Genomic DNA, 26,509 nt, shown 5'->3' on the forward strand with positions numbered 1-26,509 from the left:
CAATGCTTATATACATGATTTCCTGGTGAAGAGAGAATCACAATGTCATGTTTTTCTGTTAGTGTTGATGATATAGTGACGTCTGGTGATTCATATGATGTAAAGAGAGGGTCCTTACCTGGTGGACACATGGGACAACATTCATCCCCTATTCTGTACTCAGCTCTACCACATGCAATACAGGATCCAATGCTTTTAAGCACCACTATAATAGTTATCTGGAAGTAGAGAAAATGTCAGAAAACAAATCACAAAAATGTAAACTGATGGTGTGTATTCATAAAACTTACAGAAATATTCACATTTCAAAAACAATGATAGTAATTATGTGGGACCATTTAAAAGAGTATTTTGTGAGTGTGTGTGGTGGCGCCCCCTGGTGTGACACCAAACCCAAGATAATCTAGGTCAGTAATTCCCTAACTCGGTTTTGGGGACCCAAATGGGTGAAAGTTTTGGTTGTCGCCCTAGCACTACACAGCTGACTCAAATAATCACAGCTTGATGAGGAGTTCATTATTTGAATCAGCTGTGTAGTGCTCGGGGAAAAACTAAATGTTAGGGTCCCCAGGACCGAGTTTGGGAAACGCTGACCTAGTGAAAATGTACATCTCTCCACCATGTTTTTTTCTAAAGCGTTTCATTAAAATGGACAGAACGATTAGGCTAATAATAACTTTGATTTATATTTCATTGGGAAAATATTTACATTGATAATTGTTTTTTAAACATGCCAAGCTAATCATAAAAGTTTCACTCACAGTCCATATCAAAGTGTCAAACGGTGCCATTGTTCCTCAATTCTCTCCAACTCACTGGAGGACCCACACACTGGATTTGTGACGTTATTAGGAGTTTTGAAGTATCCAGATGAACTGACCTGTTGAATTCATGTGTTTTAGTATATGTAAATATAATTATTTCAATTTGTAAATGATCTTACTGAATTGAATCACTGAAGAAAAAATGAATAAGCTACTTATCAACTTTGAGAAGTATGAAACATAAGTGTGTAGTTATTAGAGAAGTATGAAACAGAATTAGGCGTGTAGTTATTAGAGAATGTTGCCATCTTTGACACTTGATACAGATACGACCAGGAAGGTATTATTGTTGCAGGTTAGGAGAGTATTTCCCGCTAACCCCTTTCCTAACCTTAACCTAACCCTCCTAACCTGCGGTGTATAACATCAGTAGTACACTATAGTACAGAGATTCCCAACCTTTACTGTCCCAGTGACTGAAGAAACATGGTCTTCCTCCTTTTTTAACCAGCTCATGTTTAAAACAAATACATGTTAAAACACCACTGGAATCTGGAGATACAACTCATCACTATAACTGGGCCTCTGAGTCTGTTTTATCCCTGTTGTGCTGTCTGTCTCTGCATCTCTGCTGTCACTGTCCCTCTGTCTGTGATTCACCTTGTTCTGATCTGTCACTCTGTCTGTAACTTTGTTGTTAGTCTGTCAGCCTGTCTCTTCTTGTTCTCCTCTGCTGTCACTTTTGTCAGCAGGTGTCACTCCCCCCCCCCCCTCCCTCCTCCCTCTCTGCAGATGACTTCGTCAACCATTTTGAAAAGAAGGTCGATGACATCCGATCCTCGTTTGCTAAGTCAAACGACACCGCTGGTTCTGCTCACACTGCCCTACCCTATGCTCTGACCTCTTTCTCCCTCTCTCTCCAGATGAAATCTCGCGTCTTGTGACGGCCGGCCGCCCAACAACCTGCCCGCTTGACCCTATCCCCTCCTCTCTTCTCCAGACCATTTCCGGGAGACCTTCTCCCTTACCTCACCTCGCTCATCAACTCATCCCTGACCACTGGCTACGTCCCTCCCGTCTTCAAGAGAGCGAGAGTTGCACCCCTTCTGAAAAAACCTACACTCGATCCCTCCGATGTCAACAACTACAGACCAGTATCCCTTCTCTCTTTTCTCTCCAAAACTCTTGAGCGTGCCGTCCTTGGCCAGCTCTACCGCTATCTCTCTCAGAATGACCTTCTTGATCCAAATCAGTCAGGTTTCAAGACTAGTCATTCAACTGAGACTGCTCTTCTCTGTATCACGGAGGCGCTCCGCACTGCTAAAGCTAACTCTCTCTCCTCTGCTCTCATCCTTCTAGACCTATCGGCTGCCTTCGATACTGTGAACCATCAGATCCTCCTCTCCACCCTCTCCGAGTTGGGCATCTCCGGCGCGGCCCACGCTTGGATTGCGTCCTACCTGACAGGTCGCTCCTACCAGGTGGCGTGGCGAGAATCTGTCTCCTCACCACGCGCTCTCACCACTGGTGTCCCCCAGGGCTCTGTTCTAGGCCCTCTCTTATTCTCGCTATACACCAAGTCACTTGGCTCTGTCATAACCTCACATGGTCTCTCCTATCATTGCTATGCAGACGACACACAATTAATCTTCTCCTTTCCCCCTTCTGATGACCAGGTGGCGAATCGCATCTCTGCATGTCTGGCAGACATATCAGTGTGGATGACGGATCACCACCTCAAGCTGAACCTCAGCAAGACGGAGCTCCTCTTCCTCCCGGGGAAGGACTGCCCGTTCCATGATCTCGCCATCACGGTTGACAACTCCATTGTGTCCTCCTCCCAGAGCGCTAAGAACCTTGGCGTGATCCTGGACAACACCCTGACGTTCTCAACTAACATCAAGGCGGTGTCCCGTTCCTGTAGGTTCATGCTCTACAACATCCGCAGAGTACGACCCTGCCTCACACAGGAAGCGGCGCAGGTCCTAATCCAGGCACTTGTCATCTCCCGTCTTGATTACTGCAACTCGCTGTTGGCTGGGCTCCCTGCCTGTGCCATTAAACCCCTACAACTCATCCAGAACGCCGCAGCCCGTCTGGTGTTCAACCTTCCCAAGTTCTCTCCACGTCACCCCGCTCCTCCGCTCTCTCCACTGGCTTCCAGTTGAAGCTCGCATCCGCTACAAGACCATGGTGCTCGCCTACGGAGCTGTGAGGGGAACGGCACCTCAGTACCTCCAGGCTCTGATCAGGCCCTACACCCAAACAAGGGCACTGCGTTCATCCACCTCTGGCCTGCTCGCCTCCCTACCACTGAGGAAGTACAGTTCCCGCTCAGCCCAGTCAAAACTGTTCGCTGCCCTGGCCCCCAATGGTGGAACAAACTCCCTCACGACGCCAGGACAGCGGAGTCAATCACCACCTTCCGGAGACACCTGAAACCCCACCTCTTCAAGGAATACCTAGGATAGGGTAAGTAAGGGTAAGTAATCCTTCTCACCCCCCCCCCCCAACAAGATTTAGATGCAAGTGGCTGTTCCACTGGTTGTCATAAGGTGTATGCACCAATTTGTAAGTCGCTCTGGATAAGAGCGTCTGCTAAATGACTTAAATGTAATGTAAATGTAATGTGTCACAGCAGTTCTTCTCTGTCACCCTGTCAATGACATCATCTGTATCCAGGACCATAAGGATTTCCTTTTCAGTTGCCATCAGAATTCTCAAGACCCAGTTACAAACTCAGGTCTCCGGTGTGAGAAACAGTCACTTAGCAAACTGAGCCACTAATAGTCGGCAGAAACCAGAAGATGAGGCAGACACAGCAGTACTTGAGACGGTGTTTTAATAAAGTAAAAAGGAAAGTTCAGGCAAAAATATAAATCCACAAAGTCAAAAATAATTCCAAGACAAAAAGGTCATCCTCCAAGTCAAAAGGTAAATCCACAAGGTGGTAGGTACAGCAGGAAAAGGCCTCAAAAGATCATCAAAAATAAATGAGAACAAAAACAGAGTACCACAAGAGATCCCAACTGGCGCAACAACTATTCACAGCATGGCTGGGTGCTAACATTCAAACACAGAGCAAAGAACTGAGGAAAACTAAGGGTTTAAATACATTCAAGGGAAACGAGGCACAGGTGCAAATACTAACTGGAAACAAGGGAAACCAAAAGGGTCAAAAAGCACAACGGGGGCATCTAGTGGCCAAAACCGGAACAATCCTGGCCAAATCCTGACAAGAATAAATGCTTCCAAGAGATTGTAGGATAGGGTCCTCCTGAGTCGATGTTTTATGAGTTTGAGAGATGAGAAGCTCCTCTCACAGGCTACCTGGGTGACAGACAGGGTGAATAGGAACTTGTACCCCAGGCCTATAACATGGTAGGCCTCTGTCAACAAGATGTAACACCGTAGAAGTTGATAACAACATACAGCACAGTTCTTACATGTTGAACAACTTGTATTCATCATCTCCACTTATTCTTCATCAGGTCCATCTGCAGGTATCTCTCACAGTCCTGGTTGTGTACTTCTCCACTGCTGATGTTTTCAGTCTCTCCCCTTGACTGGCAAGACTAGTCAACTCACACTGCAAAGTGCTGACAGCTGCTCAGTTGTCAAACAAGCAAGAGTTTGCTTAGTTTTGCAAGTGATGTCTGGGGCAATCCATTATATTGTATCTCTGAGAACCTGCTGGGGTCCAGATGAGTAAAGTCTGTGTACAACGTGCCTGGTGTCAGCAAGAGCTGACAGATGCTCTCAGTGACTGTATCCATGATGACAAAGTGCACCGTAGTCTTGTAGACCCTCTCTGCATCCCTATCATGGTATCATGGCATGGTCTTCCTTTTCTTTGTTCTCTTCTGAGGCATCTCAGCTTGCACTTCCAGTTCGTTGTCTTCATCCTGTTCTTGCAGCTTGTCAGTGGACCACTGCATGAAGCTGTTTGCAGCCCTCTCCACATCAAGTCCCTCACATTCTTTTGCAGAGCCTCTTGTGTTCCCAATACCATCCCCCTGTCAGGATGTCCACGCCACTGGTTTGAAGGTACTAGGAGAGAGGGGACGTATTCTCAAATATAGACAGAACTGTTTGGGCAGTGAAGATTGTGTTGTACCTTGAGCAGAGACTCGGTTAATGCTCTCGCCTTGACACGTACAGTTGGCCTTTTGACCTGCCATCTCTTCAATAACCATCAAGGTGAGAATTACATCCACAAACAGAGCATTTTGTGGGTCGCCAAAGAATACAAAGACCTTCTTCAGGGCAGCATCCTTGGCCCACCAGCGTGTTTCTCCTATAGGAGAGAGACGTCTGTGGCGAGTGTCCAGGCTCCTTTTTCCACACATTGATTCTTTGGTAGGACTCTGGAATTAACACTGCCAGGTTATTTAGTAGAGAGAACAGACATAACTACTCCTATTGTGTCTATCATCACAAGAGTCAGGACGTGTGTGTTACACCATATGTACTTGGTTGGGAGAGTGGGAGGATAGCAAGGCAGAGAAACCATTGTACTGGTCTTGTATGTTTGCAGCTCCATCAGTAGCATTACCAATACATTTACATATGCCAGTTGAAGTGTTTCAATGAATTTGAGGTGACAGCAGGTGCAGGCACTTAACTGAAAAATGTAAAGATTTCCTGAATATAAGGTAAGGTTTCTCCCTTGTATGATCTAAATTGATATTGTTTGATGATCATATATCTTTTCATATTTGTAGAAATGGAGGTGTTGTTTGACACTTTCTCCCTTTTAAAATTCTGTATATCAAATCAACAAAGAGGTAAGAATATGTTGAAGGCTATAGCTGCATTGGGTGCAGATGACTATACCTATCACTTGTGTGTGTGTGTGTGTGTGTGAGTCTGCAGGTATACTGACCAGGAGGTACACAAAGGGATGTACAATTGGTATGTTATGCAGATCACATCATCTACAGCACATATGTCAGAGTCAAGGCCCGCGGGCCACATCCGGCCCGCGAGAAGGTTTTTTACGGCCCCTGGGATGATCTTGATTTATTATTAGAACCGGCCCGCAGACCGCAGCAAGCCGGCAGCCCGCAGATCTTTTACACGCACCAATACTACATTTCCCACAATGCAACGGTGACGCACCGAGCAGTAGGCTGCTTCATTTCAATATTTATTGGCACAGCAGTTGTCAGCATCACAGTAAAATTAACTTTCAGATACCCATCAAAAATGGCAAAACGGAAGGTGGACACTGAGAACCGGGGTTTCAAACAAGGTGGGAGTCGGAGTATTTGTTCACGGAGGTAGCTGGAAAACCTGTGTGTCTTCTGTGTGGAGAAAGTGTGGCGGTACTGAAAGAGTATAATCTGAGACGACATTATGAAACGAAACACGCGGACAAAAACAAGAATATGGACATGGAACAAAGGCTACAAAAGGCAGAGGAATTAAAACGAGGCCTCAAATCTCGACAGGCTCTGTTCAAAAGCCAAATCACAAGGCCAGGCTGCTGTCAAGGCCAGTTTTATTTTGGCAGAAGAGATCGCTAAATCAGCCCGGCCATTTACGGAGGGGGATTTCATCAAAAACTGCATGATTAAAGTTTGTGACGAAGTTTGCCCAGAAAAAAGGCAACTCTTTTTAAATGTGAGTCTGAGCAGAAACACCATTGCCGAGAGAGTAGACCAGTTGTCCATCAATCTAAAAGAGCAGCTTGTGAAAAAGGAAAAGATTTCATTGCATATTCCTTGGCTGTGGATGAGAGCACCGACATTTCTGACATTGCCCAGTTGTCAATTTTCATCCGCGGAGTGGACTCCAGCCTAAGCGTGACAGAGGAGTTTTTGGCTTTACGTCCTATGCATGGCACAACTACGGGGCATGATTTGTATGAAGAGGTGTCAAGATGTGTAAATGAGATGGAGCTGCCTTAGGAAAAACTCGTGGGTTTGACAACCGACGGAGCACCTGCGATGTGTGGACACAGGAGCGGACTGGTGGCGAAGATACGGGAAAAGATGCAAGAGGAAAACGCGACAGGTGAGCTGACAGCTTATCATTGTATCATACACCAGGAAGCGTTGTGCGGTAAAGCCTTGAAAATGGAGCATGTAATGAGCATCATCACGCGCACAGTTAACTTTATCAGAGCCAAAGGTTTGAATCACCGCCAGTTCAAGGCATTTCTGACGGAGTTAGAAACGGAGCATGGTGATTTGCCTTATCACACAGAGGTGCGATGGCTAAGCCAGGGAAAGGTGCTTCAAAGATGTTTCGAGCTTCGTGAGGAGATTTGTCTGTTCTTGGACAGCAAAGGGAAAGACACAACACAACTCCGAGACGAAATGTTTCTGTGTGAAATGGCTTTTCTGTGTGACATTACGAGTCATCTGAATGCAATGAACTTGCAGCTGCAGGGTCGGGATCGTGTCATCTCTGATATGTACAGTACAGTGAAGGCATTTAAAACCAAACTGACTCTGTGGGAGACGCAGATGCGGAAAGAAAATTTGAGCCACTTTCCCAGCTGCCAGACCATGAAAGAGAAGCTCTCTACCAGTGCGTTCCCGAGCGCACAGTTGGCTGATAAAATAGGTATGCTTGCCGCTGACTTTCGACGCCGATTTGCTGACTTTGAAGCACAAAAAAGCAGGTTGGAACTGCTCGGTAACCCATTTGCTGTTGACGTGGAAAGCTCACCACCAAACCTCCAAATGGAGTTGATTGACCTCCAATGCAATGATGCACTGAGGGCAAAATATGCGGCAGTGGGTGCTGCGGAGTTCGCCCGTTTCCTCCCCGACACAATGCCCCAGCTGCGCATCCAGGCTGCTCAAACGTTGTCTATGTTTGGCAGCACATACCTGTGTGAACAACTGTTTTCTTTGATGAACTTGAACAAAACATCACACAGAAGTCGACTTACTGCTGAACACCTCCACTCAATTCTGAGGATTTCCTCAGCTCAGAGCCTTACCCCGAACATTGATGAACTTGTGGAAAAGATGGGACACCACCAAGTATCACCCTCAACCTCAAACAAGTGAACATTACTGTGCAATCACATATTTAGAGTTTTTACTCAGTTCAAGTTTAAAAGTTAAAGTTTAATATTTGTTTTCACTGCATGTTACTTCTCCTTAAACAAAGTGTTGTTTTTGATTAATAGATTTTTGCACTTTATTTTATTGTATTTCAATCCAATTATATTTTAAAAATATTTCAGTTGAGTGGATGATAGAAAATTGCTATTATTGTTTTTTTCTTTGAAGTAAATTTAGCCCACTTTTGCTAAAATAGAAAATATAGGCTACTGATGGTGCCTTGAATACCGGTTTCTTTCATTTAATGTTCATGTTATGGGGATTTTTATATAAAGGAAATTTGTCTTTTGTGTCTGTTGAAAATTAAAGATTACTGACAGAGCCATAAGAAAATATTGCTTTATTTATCTGATCATATTGGAATATATTTGTTAGGTTTTCAGTAGGTTCAATTAGGTTCACTAGACTATATGCGTCATTTAAAAATTGTTCAATGAACATTCGAACAGTCCGGCCCTCGGCTTGTAGCTAAATTTTTTATTTGGCCCTCCGTCCATTTGACTTTGACACCCCTGATCTACAGTTAATTTTGTTTTCTCTCTACAATTCACATTTACCACAAAAACCAAGGTATGAATACTGCCATTCGCACGTTTCTTTTAAACATCTGTATAATTGCAATTTTTGCGATTCACACACTTCACTCTCTCTACAACTCTGATGAATACAACAGGAAACCTCTTAGATCACAATGCACTGCAAAATCATTCTTTCTATTGATACGGAGAACATCAACACTAACATCAACACGACAGAGGATATATTCATGCTTTGCCACTAAAATCATAAACATTTACATTTACATTTAAGTCATTTAGCAGACGCTCTTATCCAGAGCGACTTACAAATTGGTGCATACACCTTATGACATCCAGTGGAACAGCCACTTACATTAGTGCATCTAAATCTTTTTAGGGGGGGTGAGAAGGATTACTTACCCTATCCTAGGTATTCCTTGAAGAGGTGGGGTTTCAGGTGTCTCCGGAAGGTGGTGATTGACTCCGCTGTCCTGGCGTCGTGAGGGAGTTTGTTCCACCATTGGGGGGCCGGAGCAGCGAACAGTTTTGACTGGGCTGAGCGGGAACTGTACTTCCTCAGTGGTAGGGAGGCGAGCAGGCCAGAGGTGGATGAACGCAGTGCCCTTGTTTGGGTGTAGGGCCTGATCAGAGCCTGGAGGTACTGAGGTGCCGTTCCCCTCACAGCTCCGTAGGCAAGCACCATGGTCTTGTAGCGGATGCGAGCTTCAACTGGAAGCCAGTGGAGAGAGCGGAGGAGCGGGGTGACGTGAGAGAACTTGGGAAGGTTGAACACCAGACGGGCTGCGGCGTTCTGGATGAGTTGTAGGGGTTTAATGGCACAGGCAGGGAGCCCAGCCAACAGCGAGTTGCAGTAATCAAGACGGGAGATGACAAGTGCCTGGATTAGGACCTGCGCCGCTTCCTGTGTGAGGCAGGGTCGTACTCTGCGGATGTTGTAGAGCATGAACCTACAGGAACGGGACACCGCCTTGATGTTAGTTGAGAACGACAGGGTGTTGTCCAGGATCACGCCAAGGTTCTTAGCGCTCTGGGAGGAGGACACAATGGAGTTGTCAACCGTGATGGCGAGATCATGGAACGGGCAGTCCTTCCCCGGGAGGAAGAGGAGCTCCGTCTTGCTGAGGTTCAGCTTGAGGTGGTGATCCGTCATCCACACTGATATGTCTGCCAGACATGCAGAGATGCGATTCGCCACCTGGTCATCAGAAGGGGGAAAGGAGAAGATTAATTGTGTGTCGTCTGCATAGCAATGATAGGAGAGACCATGTGAGGTTATGACAGAGCCAAGTGACTTGGTGTATAGCGAGAATAAGAGAGGGCCTAGAACAGAGCCCTGGGGACACCAGAGGTGAGAGCGCGTGGTGAGGAGACAGATTCTCGCCACGCCACCTGGTAGGAGCGACCTGTCAGGTAGGACGCAATCCAAGCGTGGGCCGCGCCGGAGATGCCCAACTCGGAGAGGGTGGAGAGGAGGATCTGATGGTTCACAGTATCGAAGGCAGCCGATAGGTCTAGAAGGATGAGAGCAGAGGAGAGAGAGTTAGCTTTAGCAGTGCGGAGCGCCTCCGTGATACAGAGAAGAGCAGTCTCAGTTGAATGACTAGTCTTGAAACCTGACTGATTTGGATCAAGAAGGTCATTCTGAGAGAGATAGCGGTAGAGCTGGCCAAGGACGGCACGCTCAAGAGTTTTGGAGAGAAAAGAGAGAAGGGATACTGGTCTGTAGTTGTTGACATCGGAGGGATCGAGTGTAGGTTTTTTCAGAAGGGGTGCAACTCTCGCTCTCTTGAAGACGGGAGGGACGTAGCCAGCGGTCAGGGATGAGTTGATGAGCGAGGTGAGGTAAGGGAGAAGGTCTCCGGAAATGGTCTGGAGAAGAGAGGAGGGGATAGGGTCAAGCGGGCAGGTTGTTGGGCGGCCGGCCGTCACAAGACGCGAGATTTCATCTGGAGAGAGAGGGGAGAAAGAGGTCAGAGCATAGGGTAGGGCAGTGTGAGCAGAACCAGCGGTGTCGTTCGACTTAGCAAACGAGGATCGGATGTCGTCGACCTTCTTTTCAAAATGGTTGACGAAGTCATCTGCAGAGAGGGAGGAGGGGGGATTCAGGAGGGAGGAGAAGGTGGCAAAGAGCTTCCTAGGGTTAGAGGCAGATGCTTGGAATTTAGAATGGTAGAAAGTGGCTTTAGCAGCAGAGACAGAGGAGGAAAATGTAGAGAGGAGGGAGTGAAAGGATGCCAGGTCCGCAGGGAGGCGAAGTTTTCCTCCATTTCCGCCTCGGCTGCCCGGAGCCCTGTTCTGTGAGCTCGCAATGAGTCGTCGAGCCACGGAGCGGGAGGGGAGGACCGAGCCGGCCTGGAGGATAGGGGACATAGAGAGTCAAAGGATGCAGAAAGGGAGGAGAGGAGGGTTGAGGAGGCAGAATCAGGAGATAGGTTGGAGAAAGTTTGAGCAGAGGGAAGAGATGATAGGATGGAAGAGGAGAGAGTAGCGGGGGAGAGAGAGCGAAGGTTGGGACGGCGCGATACCATCCGAGTAGGGGCAGTGTGGGAAGTGTTGGATGAGAGCGAGAGGGAAAAGGATACAAGGTAGTGGTCGGAGACTTGGAGGGGAGTTGCAATGAGGTTAGTAGAAGAACAGCATCTAGTAAAGATGAGGTCAAGCGTATTGCCTGCCTTGTGAGTAGGGGGAAGGTGAGAGGGTGAGGTCAAAAGAGGAGAGGAGTGGAAAGAAGGAGGCAGAGAGGAATGAGTCAAAGGTAGACGTGGGGAGGTTAAAGTCGCCCAGAACTGTGAGAGGTGAGCCGTCCTCAGGAAAGGAGCTTATCAAGGCATCAAGCTCATTGATGAACTCTCCAAGGGAACCTGGAGGGCGATAAATGATAAGGATGTTAAGCTTGAAAGGGCTGGTAACTGTGACAGCATGGAATTCAAAGGAGGCGATAGACAGATGGGTAAGGGGAGAAAGAGAGAAAGACCACTTGGGAGAGATGAGGATCCCGGTGCCACCACCCCGCTGACCAGAAGCTCTCGGGGTGTGCGAGAACACGTGGGCGGACGAGGAGAGAGCAGTAGGAGTAGCAGTGTTATCTGTGGTGATCCATGTTTCCGTCAGTGCCAAGAAGTCGAGGGACTGGAGGGAGGCATAGGCTGAGATGAACTCTGCCTTGTTGGCCGCAGATCGGCAGTTCCAGAGGCTACCGGAGACCTGGAACTCCACGTGGGTCGTACGCGCTGGGACCACCAGATTAGGGTGGCCGCGGCCACGCGGTGTGGAGCGTTTGTATGGTCTGTATAAACACTGACAACTGAAATATTGTGTTCTTGTTGTTATTGTTCTGTGTATTATTATTAATAATTGGGGATGGAAGAGTTAAAGATTGTACCCCAAAACGTCATTCGAGGATCGATTAAAAGGGGTTCTTTGAAGAATTTATAGAAGTTCTCCACAGTTTCAATTTGAAGAACCCCTAAAGGATCCTTCAGCAATCTTTTATTATTAGAGTCTACAGCACAGCCAGGCCAATTCAGGGCTTCTGACGTAAGATATATTATTTTGTCCGTTTTTGTTGTTGTTGCAAACAAGCAAAATTGTAATTATTTTTCATAAAAAATTAGAAGGCCAAAGCTTTTCATTTTTCAAGAACAGGGAAAATTCGACTGAGTTCAGCACCACACTTTCAAATTAAAAAGCAGTTAAGTCACCAGAGGCAGAACAGACATTGAAAACAAAAGGAAGAGATCAGCCTTGTCGTAAAATTACAAATACAGTCATTAATCACAATTAAAATCTGTCATTCTTTTTCAGTTACTGCACGGTACAGGCTATTTCTACATATACACACATCATCTGTATCTTACCCCGTCTTGGTTCGCAGTTGGACTATTTTACTTTCACTCTGACTTTCCAAATAACGTTGAGAAAAGTGGGAGGCAACCTGCTGATAATCCACTATACAGTTTAAGTGGATAATCCACCCCAGAAATACAAATCAATTTGGTGAAATCCTGTTTTATCAGATGATAAAATACATTTATCCTCATGATTTAACTTGTAAATGGTCTGCCTGTGAAAATCTGGACATCGTGTATGAACGCATCATAACTAGGCTATAGAATTATTGTCACTGGAGATACAGGATTCCACACTATCACATTTCATAACGCTTTCAAAACAATGATCTACACTCTAGATCGACAAAATCAGCCAATAGATAGTATGGCCACACATCCATCCGTTTATATTGTCATGACAAATATAGACTTCGCTTAGATGTCCTCAATCTAAACAGTGTACTAAATTAATAACCTCCGTTTCTTCTTCAAGTACCATGTCACAATGTGTCGTGTCTCTAGGATAACGGAACACACTGCAAACTAATGTTGGATTTAAATACCCATTAAGGTAATCAAAAGGGATGTTTATTCTGAGTGGATATTAGCACCATTGTGAATCAACTATCAATGTATTGTAATGACCCTATGTTTGATTTCTTGTTTTTAAAGAACATTTAACCTGCAGTTTAATTTGATGAAATTGTTTATGTAATCCCTACTATTTTCATGTACTTGTAACTGTAATAAAATAAAACACGAAATACAAACAATAATGCTGCAATGTCGCAGTAAGGCATACACGAAGGACTGTTCTTAGAATGATGAAATGCATGTTAATTCTCATTCACTCTGATTGGCCCCCTCAAACACCATTGTTTAGATTTACATAATTTAAGAAGATATATGTGGTAGTCTAACACCCATATAAATAGAATGAATATAATGGGCTTGGAACCTCTAACCCTGGCAATTAATTATATTCTATGTAACAACCACTCTGACATCAGCAGTCATAGAAATAGAATGTGTGTCATCTCTATGATGTCATCTCTATGATGTCATCTCTATGATGTCATCTCTATGAAGGCAGTCTCATAGAAAAACTGTATTCCCCCCTGTATTGGACAAAAATGAATGGCATGTCATTGGCATCGGACAAACCATATACACATTGGCCAATACCACCCAATTCGGCGTTGATTCATCCAAAGTGTATTGCAAATGCCATATGGTAATTGCCAGTTGTAACACTTTAAAAATTCAACAGGGGGCAAATGCGCTCCACCGGGGTTTTTCATATTGGATATGTAACCCAAATTAATGTCCAAAAGTAAAATTTTGAAAAAATGAACTTTTTTTCAAAAACTTATCACCCCTTAAAAAGTGCTTTCTGGACCGTTTTTATACGAAATTCTTTCGATTTTTTGTCAATTACACATGTGTAAGAACTGTATGAATATACTTTTGTCCAATTTTATTATCATAATTTTTTTTTTTTTTTATATGCGCATAAGGAATATGTTTTGTCCAATTCCAATATGATTTCATAGGAAGTCAAAAGTCAAAAGTCAAAAATGTCAAAATTTTGTAAAAACTTCACACACCCATAAAAAGTGCTTTCTGGACCGTTTTTCGAAATTCTTTCGATTTTTTGTCAATTACACATGTGTAAGAACTGTATGAATATACTTTTGTCCAATTTTATTATCATAATTTTTTTAATTTTTTTATATGCGCATAAGGAATATGTTTTGTCCAATTCCAATATGATTTCATAGGAAGTCAAAAGTCAAAAGTCAAAAATGTCAAAATTTTGTAAAAACTTCACACACCCATAAAAAGTGCTTTCTGGACCGTTTTTCGAAATTCTTTCGATTTTTTGTCAATTACACATGTGTAAGAACTGTATGAATATACTTTTGTCCAATTTTATTATCATAATTTTTTTTTTTTTTTTTACATGCGCATAAGGAATATGTTTTGTCCAATTCCAATATGATTTCATAGGAAGTCAAAAGTCAAAAGTCAAAAATGTCAAAATTTTGTAAAAACTTCACACACCCTTAAAAAAGTGCTTTCTGGACCGTTTTTGAAATTCTTTCAATTTTTTGTCAATTACACATGTGTAAGAACTGTATGAATATACTTTTGTCCAATTTTATTATCATATTTTTTTATATTTTTTTAAATTGTGCATAAGGATTTTTTTGTGGGCCAAATGACGTAAGAAATTTGACATGCTCAAAAATCCTGCAGAAATGCAAAATTGACTGGCCTGATGAACTCGGGATGGCCGGGCAGTGATAGTTGTTCCTTTCCATCACTCGTTGTGTTGACTTCATCATGTCCATTTTGTGATGTTTTTTCACTATATAATCATATTGCAAGTGCACGTGCATTTGCAATATGTTTCAATGTGCATTTACCATATGAAATTTGACCTTGCTCAAAAATGCAAAATTGACTGGTCTGATGAACACAGGATGGCCGAGCAGTGATAGTTGTACATTTCCATCACTCGTTGTGTTGATTTCATCATCTCCGTTAGGTGATGTTTTTACACTATAGAATCATATTGCAAATGCACGTGCATTGTTGTGCAACTGGTAACCCAAAAATAAAAATATGGTTGTAAATGCATTTACCGGTCATTCTGATATTAATGCTCGCTATGGGAACACAGGATGGCCGGGCAGTGATAGTTGTACATTTCCATCACTCGTTGTGTTGATTTCATCATGTCCATTAGGTGATGTTTTTACACTATAGAATCATATTGCAAGTGCGCGCGCATTTGCAATATGTTTCAATGTGCATTTACCATATGAAATTTGACATGCTCAAAAATGCAAAATTGACTGGTCTGATGGACACAGGATGGCCGAGCAGTGATAGTTGTACATTTCCATCACTCGTTGTGTTGATTTCATCATGTCCATTAGGTGATGTTTTTTCACTATAGAATCATATTGCAAGTGCACGCGCATTTGCAATATGTTTCAATGTGCATTTACCATATGAAATTTGACATGCTCAAAAATGCAAAATTGACTGGTCTGATGAACACAGGATGGCTGAGCAGTGATAGTTGTACATTTCCATCACCTGTTGTGTTGATTTCATCATGTCCATTTGTTTATGTTTTCTCACTTTTGCAAAGTCACTGTGCATTTGCAATATGGTTCAATGGGCAGGTACCATCACGAATTTGTCATGCTATAAAAATCCTGCAGGAATGTGAAATTGACTGGTCTGATGAACACAGGATGGCCGAGCAGTGATAGTTGTACATTTCCATCACTTGTTGTGTTGATTTCATCATGTCCATTAGGTGATGTTTTTTCACTATAGAATCATATTGCAAATGCACGTGCATTGTTGTGCAACTGGTAACCCAAAAATTAAAATATGGTTGTAAATGCATTTACCGGGACTCCTATTATCCATGCCCGCTATGGGAGTACCCTACTACGGCCCTCTATCTATGGGGGCAGTCCTGAGTGCTTTATGGACTGTTTAAAATATTCTGATGGATACGCATGTTGTGCAACTGGTGATTGAAAATAGGCACCTGGTAACCCAAAAATGAAAATATGGTTGTGAATGCATTTACCGGTCATTCTGATATTAATGCCCGCTATGGGAACACAGGATGGCCGAGCAGTGATAGTTGTACATTTCCAAATTTCATCATGTCCATTAGGTGATGTTTTTACACTATAGAATCATATTGCAAGTGCGCGCATTTGCAATATGTTTCAATGTGCATTTACCATATGAAATTTGAAATGCTCAAAAATGCAAAATTGACTGGTCTGATGGACACAGGATGGCCGAGCAGTGATAGTTGTACATTTCCATCACTCGTTGTGTTGATTTCATCATGTCCATTAGGTGATGTTTTTACACTATAGAATCATATTGCAAGTGCGCGCGCATTTGCAATATGTTTCAATGTGCATTTACCATATGAAATTTGAAATGCTCAAAAATGCAAAATTGACTGGTCTGATGGACACAGGATGGCCGAGCAGTGATAGTTGTACATTTCCATCACTCGTTGTGTTGATTTCATCATGTCCATTAGGTGATGTTTTTCACTATAGAATCATATTGCAAGTGCACGCGCATTTGCAATATGTTTCAATGTGCATTTACCATATGAAATTTGACATGCTCAAAAATGCAAAATTGACTGGTCTGATGAACACAGGATGGCTGAGCAGTGATAGTTGTACATTTCCATCACCTGTTGTGTTGATTTCATCATGTCCATTTGTTTATGTTTTCTCACTTTTGCAAAGTCACTGTGCATTTGCAATATGGTTCAATGGGCAGGTACCATCACGAAATTTGTCATGCTATAAAAATCCTGCAGGAATGTGAAATTGACTGGTCTGATGAACACAGGATGGCCGAGCAGTGATAGTTGTACATTTCCATCACTTGTTGTGTTGATTTCATCATGTCCATTAGGTGATGTTTTTCACTATAGAATCATATTGCAAATGCACGTGCATTGTTGTGCAACTGGTAACCCAAAAATTAAAATATGGTTGTAAATGCATTTACCGGGACTCCTATTATCCATGCCCGCTATGGGAGTACCCTACTACGGCCCTCTATCTATGGGGGCAGTGATAGTGCTTTATGGACTGTTTAAAATATTTCTGATGGATACGCATGTTGTGCAACTGGTGATTGAAAATAGGCACCTGGTAACCCAAAAATGAAAATATGGTTGTGAATGCATTGACTGGTCATTCTGATATTAATGCCCGCTATGGGACACAGGATGGCCGAGCAGTGATAGTTGTACATTTCCATCACTCGTTGTGTTGATTTCATCATGTCCATTAGGTGATGTTTTTTCACTATAGAATCATATTGCAAGTGCACGCGCATTTGCAATATGTTTCAATGTGCATTTACCATATGAAATTTGAAATGCTCAAAAATGCAAAATTGACTGGTCTGATGGAACACAGGATGGCCGAGCAGTGATAGTTGTACATTTCCATCACTCGTTGTGTTGATTTCATCATGTCCATTAGGTGATGTTTTTACACTATAGAATCATATTGCAAGTGCGCGCGCATTTGCAATATGTTTCAATGTGCATTTACCATATGAAATTTGACATGCTCAAAAATGCAAAATTGACTGGTCTGATGGACACAGGATGGCCGAGCAGTGATAGTTGTACATTTCCATCACTCGTTGTGTTGATTTCATCATGTCCATTAGGTGATGTTTTTTCACTATAGAATCATATTGCAAATGCATTTGCAATATGTTTCAATGGTAACATTTACCATATGAAATTTGAAATGCTCAAAAATGCAAAATTGACTGGTCTGATGGACACAGGATGGCCGAGCAGTGATAGTTGTACATTTCCATCACTCGTTGTGTTGATTTCATCATGTCCATTAGGTGATGTTTTTACACTATAGAATCATATTGCAAGTGCGCGCGCATTTGCAATATGTTTCAATGTGCATTTACCATATGAAATTTGACATGCTCAAAAATGCAAAATTGACTGGTCTGATGAACACAGGATGGCTGAGCAGTGATAGTTGTACATTTCCATCACTCGTTGTGTTGATTTCATCATGTCCATTTGTTTATGTTTTCTCACTTTTGCAAAGTCACTGTGCATTTGCAATATGGTTCAATGGGCAGGTACCATCACGAATTTGTCATGCTATAAAAATCCTGCAGGAATGTGAAATTGACTGGCCCGATGAACTCGGGATAGCTGGGCAGTGATTCTGGTTCATCTCCATGGCTCGTTAGGGTTGATTTCAGAATGTCACTTTTGGTGATGGTCCCTCTCCGTTTAAACATATTGCTAATGTACAAAAGTCAACTAGCAAGTCAGTGTCCATCAGTCAATTAGATGTCATTTTGACACCAAACTGATACCAATTGACACCAAACCCACTTTTTCCAACTCATTTAGAAGCCAACTATCATATATGTCAGAGCAGGCCCATAATTCACAGCGCCTTTAGTTTAAAACATAATAAAAACGTAAAACACATAGTTACGTTCTAGCTGCGGGTCCAGGTCAGACATTATGTGAAGGCCTATGTGAGGCGACCCCGAATCCCGAGTTTCGGCTCGATAGGTCCTTCGGTGCCCGAGTAAAACCCTAATTGGTGCTGAAAATCCACTTTTTCCATGCCTTGCTATGGGGTCCTTGAATGAGCTATCGGACCGAAACGTTGGGGTCCGTCTCTATGGGCCGAGCCGGTTCCAATGCACCTAGTCTTGTGTCTCTGAGACTTTTCTAAATGTCGCCATTTTCGTAATGGTCAAAATGAATTGAAATCATTGCAAATGTACGAGGCTATTTCTCGGTCCGAGAACCTTCTAGAGCCACCTAACTCACCACGCACTATCGACCCGAGGTCTAGAACAGGTTTCTAAAGTTTCGGAACTCTAGGTCTGACGGTTCTTTTTTAGCTCGAACAAAGCTAACTATTGGAGGCACTGTCTGTCTCTACAACCCCCAATACGTCCCTCCTTCCAAGTTGTGTGTCTGTGTGATTTAGTTTTCCTTTGAAATTTTATGGGAAAAATGACTGATTTACAGTTCATGGGGGTTGCCTAATCACACATATGAAGTTTTGGACAGATCTGACTTTTTAACCCCTCGAAACAGCCCCTGAGACACCAATTAAGGCACTTCCGGTTGGCACAGGAAGCTATAAGTCAACACATATCCTCACTGGGCTATGCTTTTACAGAATCCTGTGTTTTAAGTCCTTACGTTAAGAATTGACTGATTTACACAGGGTTGAATGCACTATGTCTATCAAACTGCAGGCAGGTAATGGAAAAACACTTTTAGGGTGATTTTAACCACTTCCGGTTGGTCCAGGAAGCCTAGAATCAACACAGGTAGACCTCATACTGGCCTGATGGACTGTTATCAAAGACAGGTTCATACGGCATTCATAACCCATATAGACTTCAGGTTGAATTTAGGGGTGCAGGCAATGTATTCCTATGGGGAGAGAAGTCAATGCAAACTATTTGAAGTAAACACCTTCTTTTAACTATTAAGGGTTAATGCCACACGGTCAACGTTAGGCTTGCACGGATCGGAAGGACCTTAGGAACGTACCTGAGGTCGAATTGTGCTTCTCACCCTAACGGTTCTCTCACTGTCACCCAAAAGCAAATGACGTTGTGGGGCAGGCTTCATTTTGGGCCTACTTTTCTAATGGTCGCTGCGCTCAGACCGAGCGAGCTACGGTCAAGCGGGATATCTCGTTGAACTCGGCACGGCCTAGAGATTATGTTTATGCCATTGCCTGCTCTCTGTGTCTTTGAGAACCGCACTTTTTCACTCCATCCTTGCTGTGTGTGCGTGTGAGAGCTTTTCTTTGACATCTGTTGGGAGAAATGACTGATTTACAGTTCATGAGGGTTACCTAGTCACACATATGAAGTTTTGAAAAGATCTGACCTTTTTAACCCTTGGAAACTGCCACTGTGACATCATTAAAGGCACTTCCGGTTGGCACAGGAAGCTATAAGTAAACCCATGTCTTGATTGACATAGAAACTTACAGAATCCTGAGTTTTAAGTCCTTACGTTAAGAATTGACTGATTTACACAGGGTTGAATGCACTATGTCTATCAAACTGCAGGCAGGTAATGGAAAAACACTTTTAGGGTGATTTTAACCACTTCCGGTTGGTCCAGGAAGCCTAGAATCAACACAGGTAGACCTCATACTGGCCTGATGGACTGTTACCAAAGACAGGTTCATACGGCATTCATAACCCATATAGACTTCAGGTTGAATTTAGGGGTGCAGGCAATGTATTCCTATGGGGAGAGAAATCAATGCAAACTATTTGAAGTAAACACCTTCTTTTAACTATTAAGGGTTAATGCCACACGGTCAAGGTTAGGCTTGCACGGATCGGAAGGACCTTAGGAACGTACCTGAGGTCGAATTGTGCTTCTCACCCTAACGGTTCTCTCACTGTCACCCAAAAGCAAATGACGTTGTGGGGCAGGCTTCATTTTGGGCCTACTTTTCTAATGGTCGCTGCGCTCAGACCGAGCGAGCTACGGTCAAGCGGGATATCTCGTTGAACTCGGCACGGCCTAGACATTATGTTTATGCCATTGCCTGCTCTCTGTGTCTTTGAGAACCACACTTTTCACTCCATCCTTGCTGTGTGTGCGTGTGAGAGCTTTTCTTTGACATCTGTTGGGAGAGATGACTGATTTACAGTTCATGAGGGTTACCTAGTCACACATATGAAGTTTTGAAAAGATCTGACTTTTTAACCCCTCGAAACAGCCCCTGAGACACCAATTAAGGCACTTCCGGTTGTCACAGGAAGCTATAAGTCAACATATATCCTCACTGGGCTATGCTTTTACAGAATCCTGAGTTTTAAGTCCTTACGTTAAGAATTGACTGATTTACACAGGGTTGAATGCACTATGTCTATCAAACTGCAGGCAGGTAATGGAAAAACACTTTTAGGGTGATTTTAACCACTTCCGGTTGGTCCAGGAAGCTTAGAATCAACACAGGTAGACCTCATACTGGCCTGATGGACTGTTACCAAAGACAGGTTCATACGGCATTCATAACCCATATAGACTTCAGGTTGAATTTAGGGGTAAAGGCAATGTATTCCTATGGGGAGAGAAGTCAATGCAAACTCTTTGAAGTAAACACCTTCTTTTAACTATTAAGGGTTAATGCCACACGGTCAAGGTTAGGCTTGCACGGATCGGAAGGACCTTAGGAACGTACCTGAGGTCGAATTGTGCTTCTCACCCTAACGGTTCTCTCACTGTCACCCAAAAGCAAATGACATTGAGGGCCAGGCTTCCTTTTGCGCCTTCTTTTTTTTCAAGGTCGCTGCACTCAGAGCGAGCTACGGTCAAGCGGGGCGTCTCGTTGAACTCTGCACAGCCTGGAGACTATGGTGATGCCATTTTTTGTGTTGATTTCAGAATGCCATTTTGGTGATGGTCCCTCTCCGTTTAAACATATTGCTAATGTACAAAAGTCAACTAGCAAGTCAGTGTCCACCAGTCAATTAGATGTCATTCTGACACCAAACTGATACCAATTGACACCAAACCCACTTTTTCCAACTCATTTAGAAGCCAACTATCACATATGTCAGAGCAGGCCCATAATTCACAGCGCCATTAGTTTAAAACATAATAAAAACGTAAAACACATAGTTACGTTCTAGCTGCGGGTCCAGGTCAGACATTATGTGAAGGCCTATGTGAGGCGACCCCGAATCCCGAGTTTCGGCTCGATAGGTCCTTCGGTGCCCGAGTAAAACCCTAATTGGTGCTGAAAATCCACTTTTTCCATGCCTTGCTATGGGGTCCTTGAATGAGCTATCGGACCGAAACGTTGGGGTCCGTCTCTATGGGCCGAGCCGGTTCCAATGCACCTAGTCTTGTGTCTCTGAGACTTTTCTAAATGTCGCCATTTTCGTAATGGTCAAAATGAATTGAAATCATTGCAAATGTACGAGGCTATTTCTCGGTCCGAGAACCTTCTAGAGCCACCTAACTCACCACGCACTATCGACCCGAGGTCTAGAACAGGTTTCTAAAGTTTCGGAACTCTAGGTCTGACGGTTCTTTTTTAGCTCGAACAAAGCTAACTATTGGAGGCACTGTCTGTCTCTACAACCCCCAATACGTCCCTCCTTCCAAGTTGTGTGTCTGTGTGATTTAGTTTTCCTTTGAAATTTTATGGGAAAAATGACTGATTTACAGTTCATGGGGGTTGCCTAATCACACATATGAAGTTTTGGACAGATCTGACTTTTTTAACCCCTCGAAACAGCCCCTGAGACACCAATTAAGGCACTTCCGGTTGTCACAGGAAGCTATAAGTCAACACATATCCTCACTGGGCTATGCTTTTACAGAATCCTGAGTTTTAAGTCCTTACGTTAAGAATTGACTGATTTACACAGGGTTGAATGCACTATGTCTATCAAACTGCAGGCAGGTAATGGAAAAACACTTTTAGGGTGATTTTAACCACTTCCGGTTGGTCCAGGAAGCTTAGAATCAACACAGGTAGACCTCATACTGGCCTGATGGACTGTTATCAAAGACAGGTTCATACGGCATTCATAACCCATATAGACTTCAGGTTGAATTTAGGGGTAAAGGCAATGTATTCCTATGGGGAGAGAAATCAATGCAAACTTTTTGAAGTAAACACCATCTTTTAACTATTAAGGGTTAATGCCACACGGTCAACGTTAGGCTTGCACGGATCGGAAGGACCTTAGGAACATACCTGAGGTCGAATTGTGCTTCTCACCCTAACGGTTCTCTCACTGTCACCCAAAAGCAAATGACGTTGTGGGGCAGGCTTCATTTTGGGCCTACTTTTCTAATGGTCGCTGCGCTCAGACCGAGCGAGCTACGGTCAAGCGGGATATCTCGTTGAACTCGGCACGGCCTAGACATTATGTTTATGCCATTGCCTGCTCTCTGTGTCTTTGAGAACCACACTTTTTCACTCCATCCTTGCTGTGTGTGCGTGTGAGAGCTTTTCTTTGACATCTGTTGGGAGAGATGACTGATTTACAGTTCATGAGGGTTACCTAGTCACACATATGAAGTTTTGAAAAGATCTGACCTTTTTAACCCTTGGAAACTGCCACTGTGACATCATTAAAGGCACTTCCGGTTGGCACAGGAAGCTATAAGTAAACCCATGTCTTGATTGACATAGAAACTTACAGAATCCTGAGTTTTAAGTCCTTACGTTAAGAATTGACTGATTTACACAGGGTTGAATGCACTATGTCTATCAAACTGCAGGCAGGTAATGGAAAAACACTTTTAGGGTGATTTTAACCACTTCCGGTTGGTCCAGGAAGCCTAGAATCAACACAGGTAGACCTCATACTGGCCTGATGGACTGTTACCAAAGACAGGTTCATACGGCATTCATAACCCATATAGACTTCAGGTTGAATTTAGGGGTGCAGGCAATGTATTCCTATGGGGAGAGAAATCAATGCAAACTATTTGAAGTAAACACCTTCTTTTAACTATTAAGGGTTAATGCCACACGGTCAAGGTTAGGCTTGCACGGATCGGAAGGACCTTAGGAACGTACCTGAGGTCGAATTGTGCTTCTCACCCTAACGGTTCTCTCACTGTCACCCAAAAGCAAATGACGTTGTGGGGCAGGCTTCATTTTGGGCCTACTTTTCTAATGGTCGCTGCGCTCAGACCGAGCGAGCTACGGTCAAGCGGGATATCTCGTTGAACTCGGCACGGCCTAGACATTATGTTTATGCCATTGCCTGCTCTCTGTGTCTTTGAGAACCACACTTTTTCACTCCATCCTTGCTGTGTGTGCGTGTGAGAGCTTTTCTTTGACATCTGTTGGGAGAGATGACTGATTTACAGTTCATGAGGGTTACCTAGTCACACATATGAAGTTTTGAAAAGATCTGACTTTTTTAACCCCTCGAAACAGCCCCTGAGACACCAATTAAGGCACTTCCGGTTGTCACAGGAAGCTATAAGTCAACATATATCCTCACTGGGCTATGCTTTTACAGAATCCTGAGTTTTAAGTCCTTACGTTAAGAATTGACTGATTTACACAGGGTTGAATGCACTATGTCTATCAAACTGCAGGCAGGTAATGGAAAAACACTTTTAGGGTGATTTTAACCACTTCCGGTTGGTCCAGGAAGCTTAGAATCAACACAGGTAGACCTCATACTGGCCTGATGGACTGTTACCAAAGACAGGTTCATACGGCATTCATAACCCATATAGACTTCAGGTTGAATTTAGGGGTGCAGGCAATGTATTCCTATGGGGAGAGAAGTCAATGCAAACTCTTTGAAGTAAACACCTTCTTTTAACTATTAAGGGTTAATGCCACACGGTCAAGGTTAGGCTTGCACGGATCGGAAGGACCTTAGGAACGTACCTGAGGTCGAATTGTGCTTCTCACCCTAACGGTTCTCTCACTGTCACCCAAAAGCAAATGACATTGAGGGCCAGGCTTCCTTTTGCGCCTTCTTTTTCAAGGTCGCTGCACTCAGAGCGAGCTACGGTCAAGCGGGCGTCTCGTTGAACTCTGCACAGCCTGGAGACTATGGTGATGCCATTTTTGTGTTGATTTCAAAGAAGTTTGCATTGGTTCCTCTCCCCCTTAGGAATACATTGCTTTACCCCTAAATTCAACCTGAAGTCTATATGGGTTATGAATGCCGTATGAACCTGTCTTTGATTAACAGTCCATCAGGCCCAGTATGACACCAAACCTGTGTTGATTCTTTTGAAGCCAACCGGAAGTGGTTAAAATCAGGCCCTAAAAGTGTTTTTCCATTACCTGCCTGCACATAGACATAGTGCATTCAACCCTGGGTAAATCAGTCATTATGTTGAACGTATGGACTTAAAATCTCGAGTTTCTGTAAAAGCATAGCCCAGTGAGGATATGTTGAAAATTGCATAGCTTCCATGTGACAACCGGAAGTCCTTGAATTGCTCCGTCTCAGGGGCTCGGACCTGAAAAGTCAGGTAACTGGATCTTTAACCGTTGAAAAAAAACATATGTGAGGCAACCCCATGAACTGTAAATCAGTCATTTTTCCCATAATGGGGAAAACTAAATCATCGCAAACGTGGATGGAAGCTCGGTTTGGGTTGAGCAACTCCCAGATGCCTTCCAATAGTTAGGTTGAATTCTCTGAATTCTTTTTTAGCTCGATTTCAAACCCAAAATAAACCTGTTCTTCCATGCTGACCCTTTGAAATTTTATGGGAAGCAATGACCCATTTAATGGCTCTGACCGTTCTGGACCGAGACATTTTTAACCCTCGAAAAATGCCCCTAAATGATTTATTATTCTGTCCATACGAAAATGGCGACATTTACCCAAAGTTCAAATGTTTTCCTGAGTTATGGCCCTTGTATGAACGGACTTCCTTTGAACAGTCCATCAAACTATGAGGTTGGAAAAACACTGATTCAAGGCACTTCATGGACCAAAAGTGGATTAAAATCACCTAATCAGTGTTTTACATACCTGGCCTGAAGTTTGACAGACATAGTGCATTCAACCCTGTGAAAGCACCCCTGAATGTCTGGGTAAGGCACTGTAAACTCGGGTTCTGTAAGTTTCTATGTCAATTTAAACACCATGGGCTTAATTATTTATGCCACACTGGGTCAAGTTAGGCTTTAATGAGTTGTCAAAGTTTGCCCCCGATTTCAATTGGTTGACCTCAGTACTTCTGTCAAAATGACATTGTGTGACTGGCACATTTGACTTTTAGGCTGTCATTTTCCCAACAGGATTCAGAAAAGCTTTAACTGGAGAGTGTGTGATGGACCATCACCAAAATGGCATTCTGAAAGTCAGACTGGCAATGGCATGGACTGTTCCAGCCGTGCAGAGTTCAACGAGATATCCCTTGGACCGTATCGCTCGGTCTGGTCAGGATTGAAAAAGTAGGCCCAAAATGAAGCCTGCCCTCAATGTCATTTGCTTTTGGGGTGACAGTGGATTAGGGTGAAGCAATGCGACCTCAGGTTTTCCCTTCCCGATCCCGTGCAAGCCTAACCTTGACCTGTGGCATTAACCCTCAGTTAAAGATGGTGTTTACTTCAAAAGTTTTGCATTGATTTCTCTCCCCATAGGAATACATTGCCTTTACCCCTAAATTCAACCTGAAGTCTATATGGGTTATGAATGCCGTATGAACCTTCTGGTAACAGTCCATCAGGCCAGTATGAGGTCTACCTGTGTTGATTCTAGGCTTCCTGGACCAACCGGAAGTGGTTAAAATCACCCTAAAAGTGTTTTTCCATTACCTGCCTGCAGTTTGATAGACATAGTGCATTCAACCCTGTGTAAATCAGTCAATTCTTAACGTAAGGACTTAAAACACAGGATTCTGTAAAAGCATAGCCCAGTGAGGATATGTGGTGACTTATAGCTTCCTGTGCCAACCGGAAGTGCCTTGGTGTCTCAGGGGCTGTTTCGAGGGGTTAAAAGTCAGATCTTTTCAAAACTTCATATGTGTGACTAGGTAACCCCATGAACTGTAAATCAGTCATTTTCCCAAAAATTTCAAAGGCTAAATCACACAGACACACAGCAAGGAGGGACGTGTGAGTGAAAAGTGTAGTTCTCGAAGAAAGAGACCAAGGGGCCCTAGGCATAAACTTTGATAAACCTGTTCTAGACCTCAGCCGATGGTGCGAGTTCAACGAGCTCTCGGT

General features: G+C 43.5%; 1 protein-coding gene and 1 long non-coding RNA gene across 8 annotated transcripts in view; one reads left to right on the forward strand and one right to left on the reverse strand.

Moving 5' to 3' along the window:
- LOC118372332 (sodium channel protein type 8 subunit alpha-like) overlaps positions 1-26,509 on the forward strand; it is a 202,394-nt gene that overhangs the window by 62,379 nt on the left and 113,506 nt on the right. The gene's annotated exons all lie outside the window — the stretch shown is intronic.
- LOC118381957 (uncharacterized) lies at positions 119-12,367 on the reverse strand. Its single transcript, XR_004825211.2, has 3 exons — positions 12,243-12,367; positions 762-880; positions 119-218 (listed from the first exon to the last, which is right to left on the reverse strand). It is a non-coding gene; the product is annotated as an uncharacterized LOC118381957 (long non-coding RNA).

Source organism: Oncorhynchus keta, chromosome 28 (genome assembly GCF_023373465.1).
Source record: "Oncorhynchus keta strain PuntledgeMale-10-30-2019 chromosome 28, Oket_V2, whole genome shotgun sequence".
Lineage (NCBI taxonomy): Eukaryota > Metazoa > Chordata > Actinopteri > Salmoniformes > Salmonidae > Oncorhynchus > Oncorhynchus keta.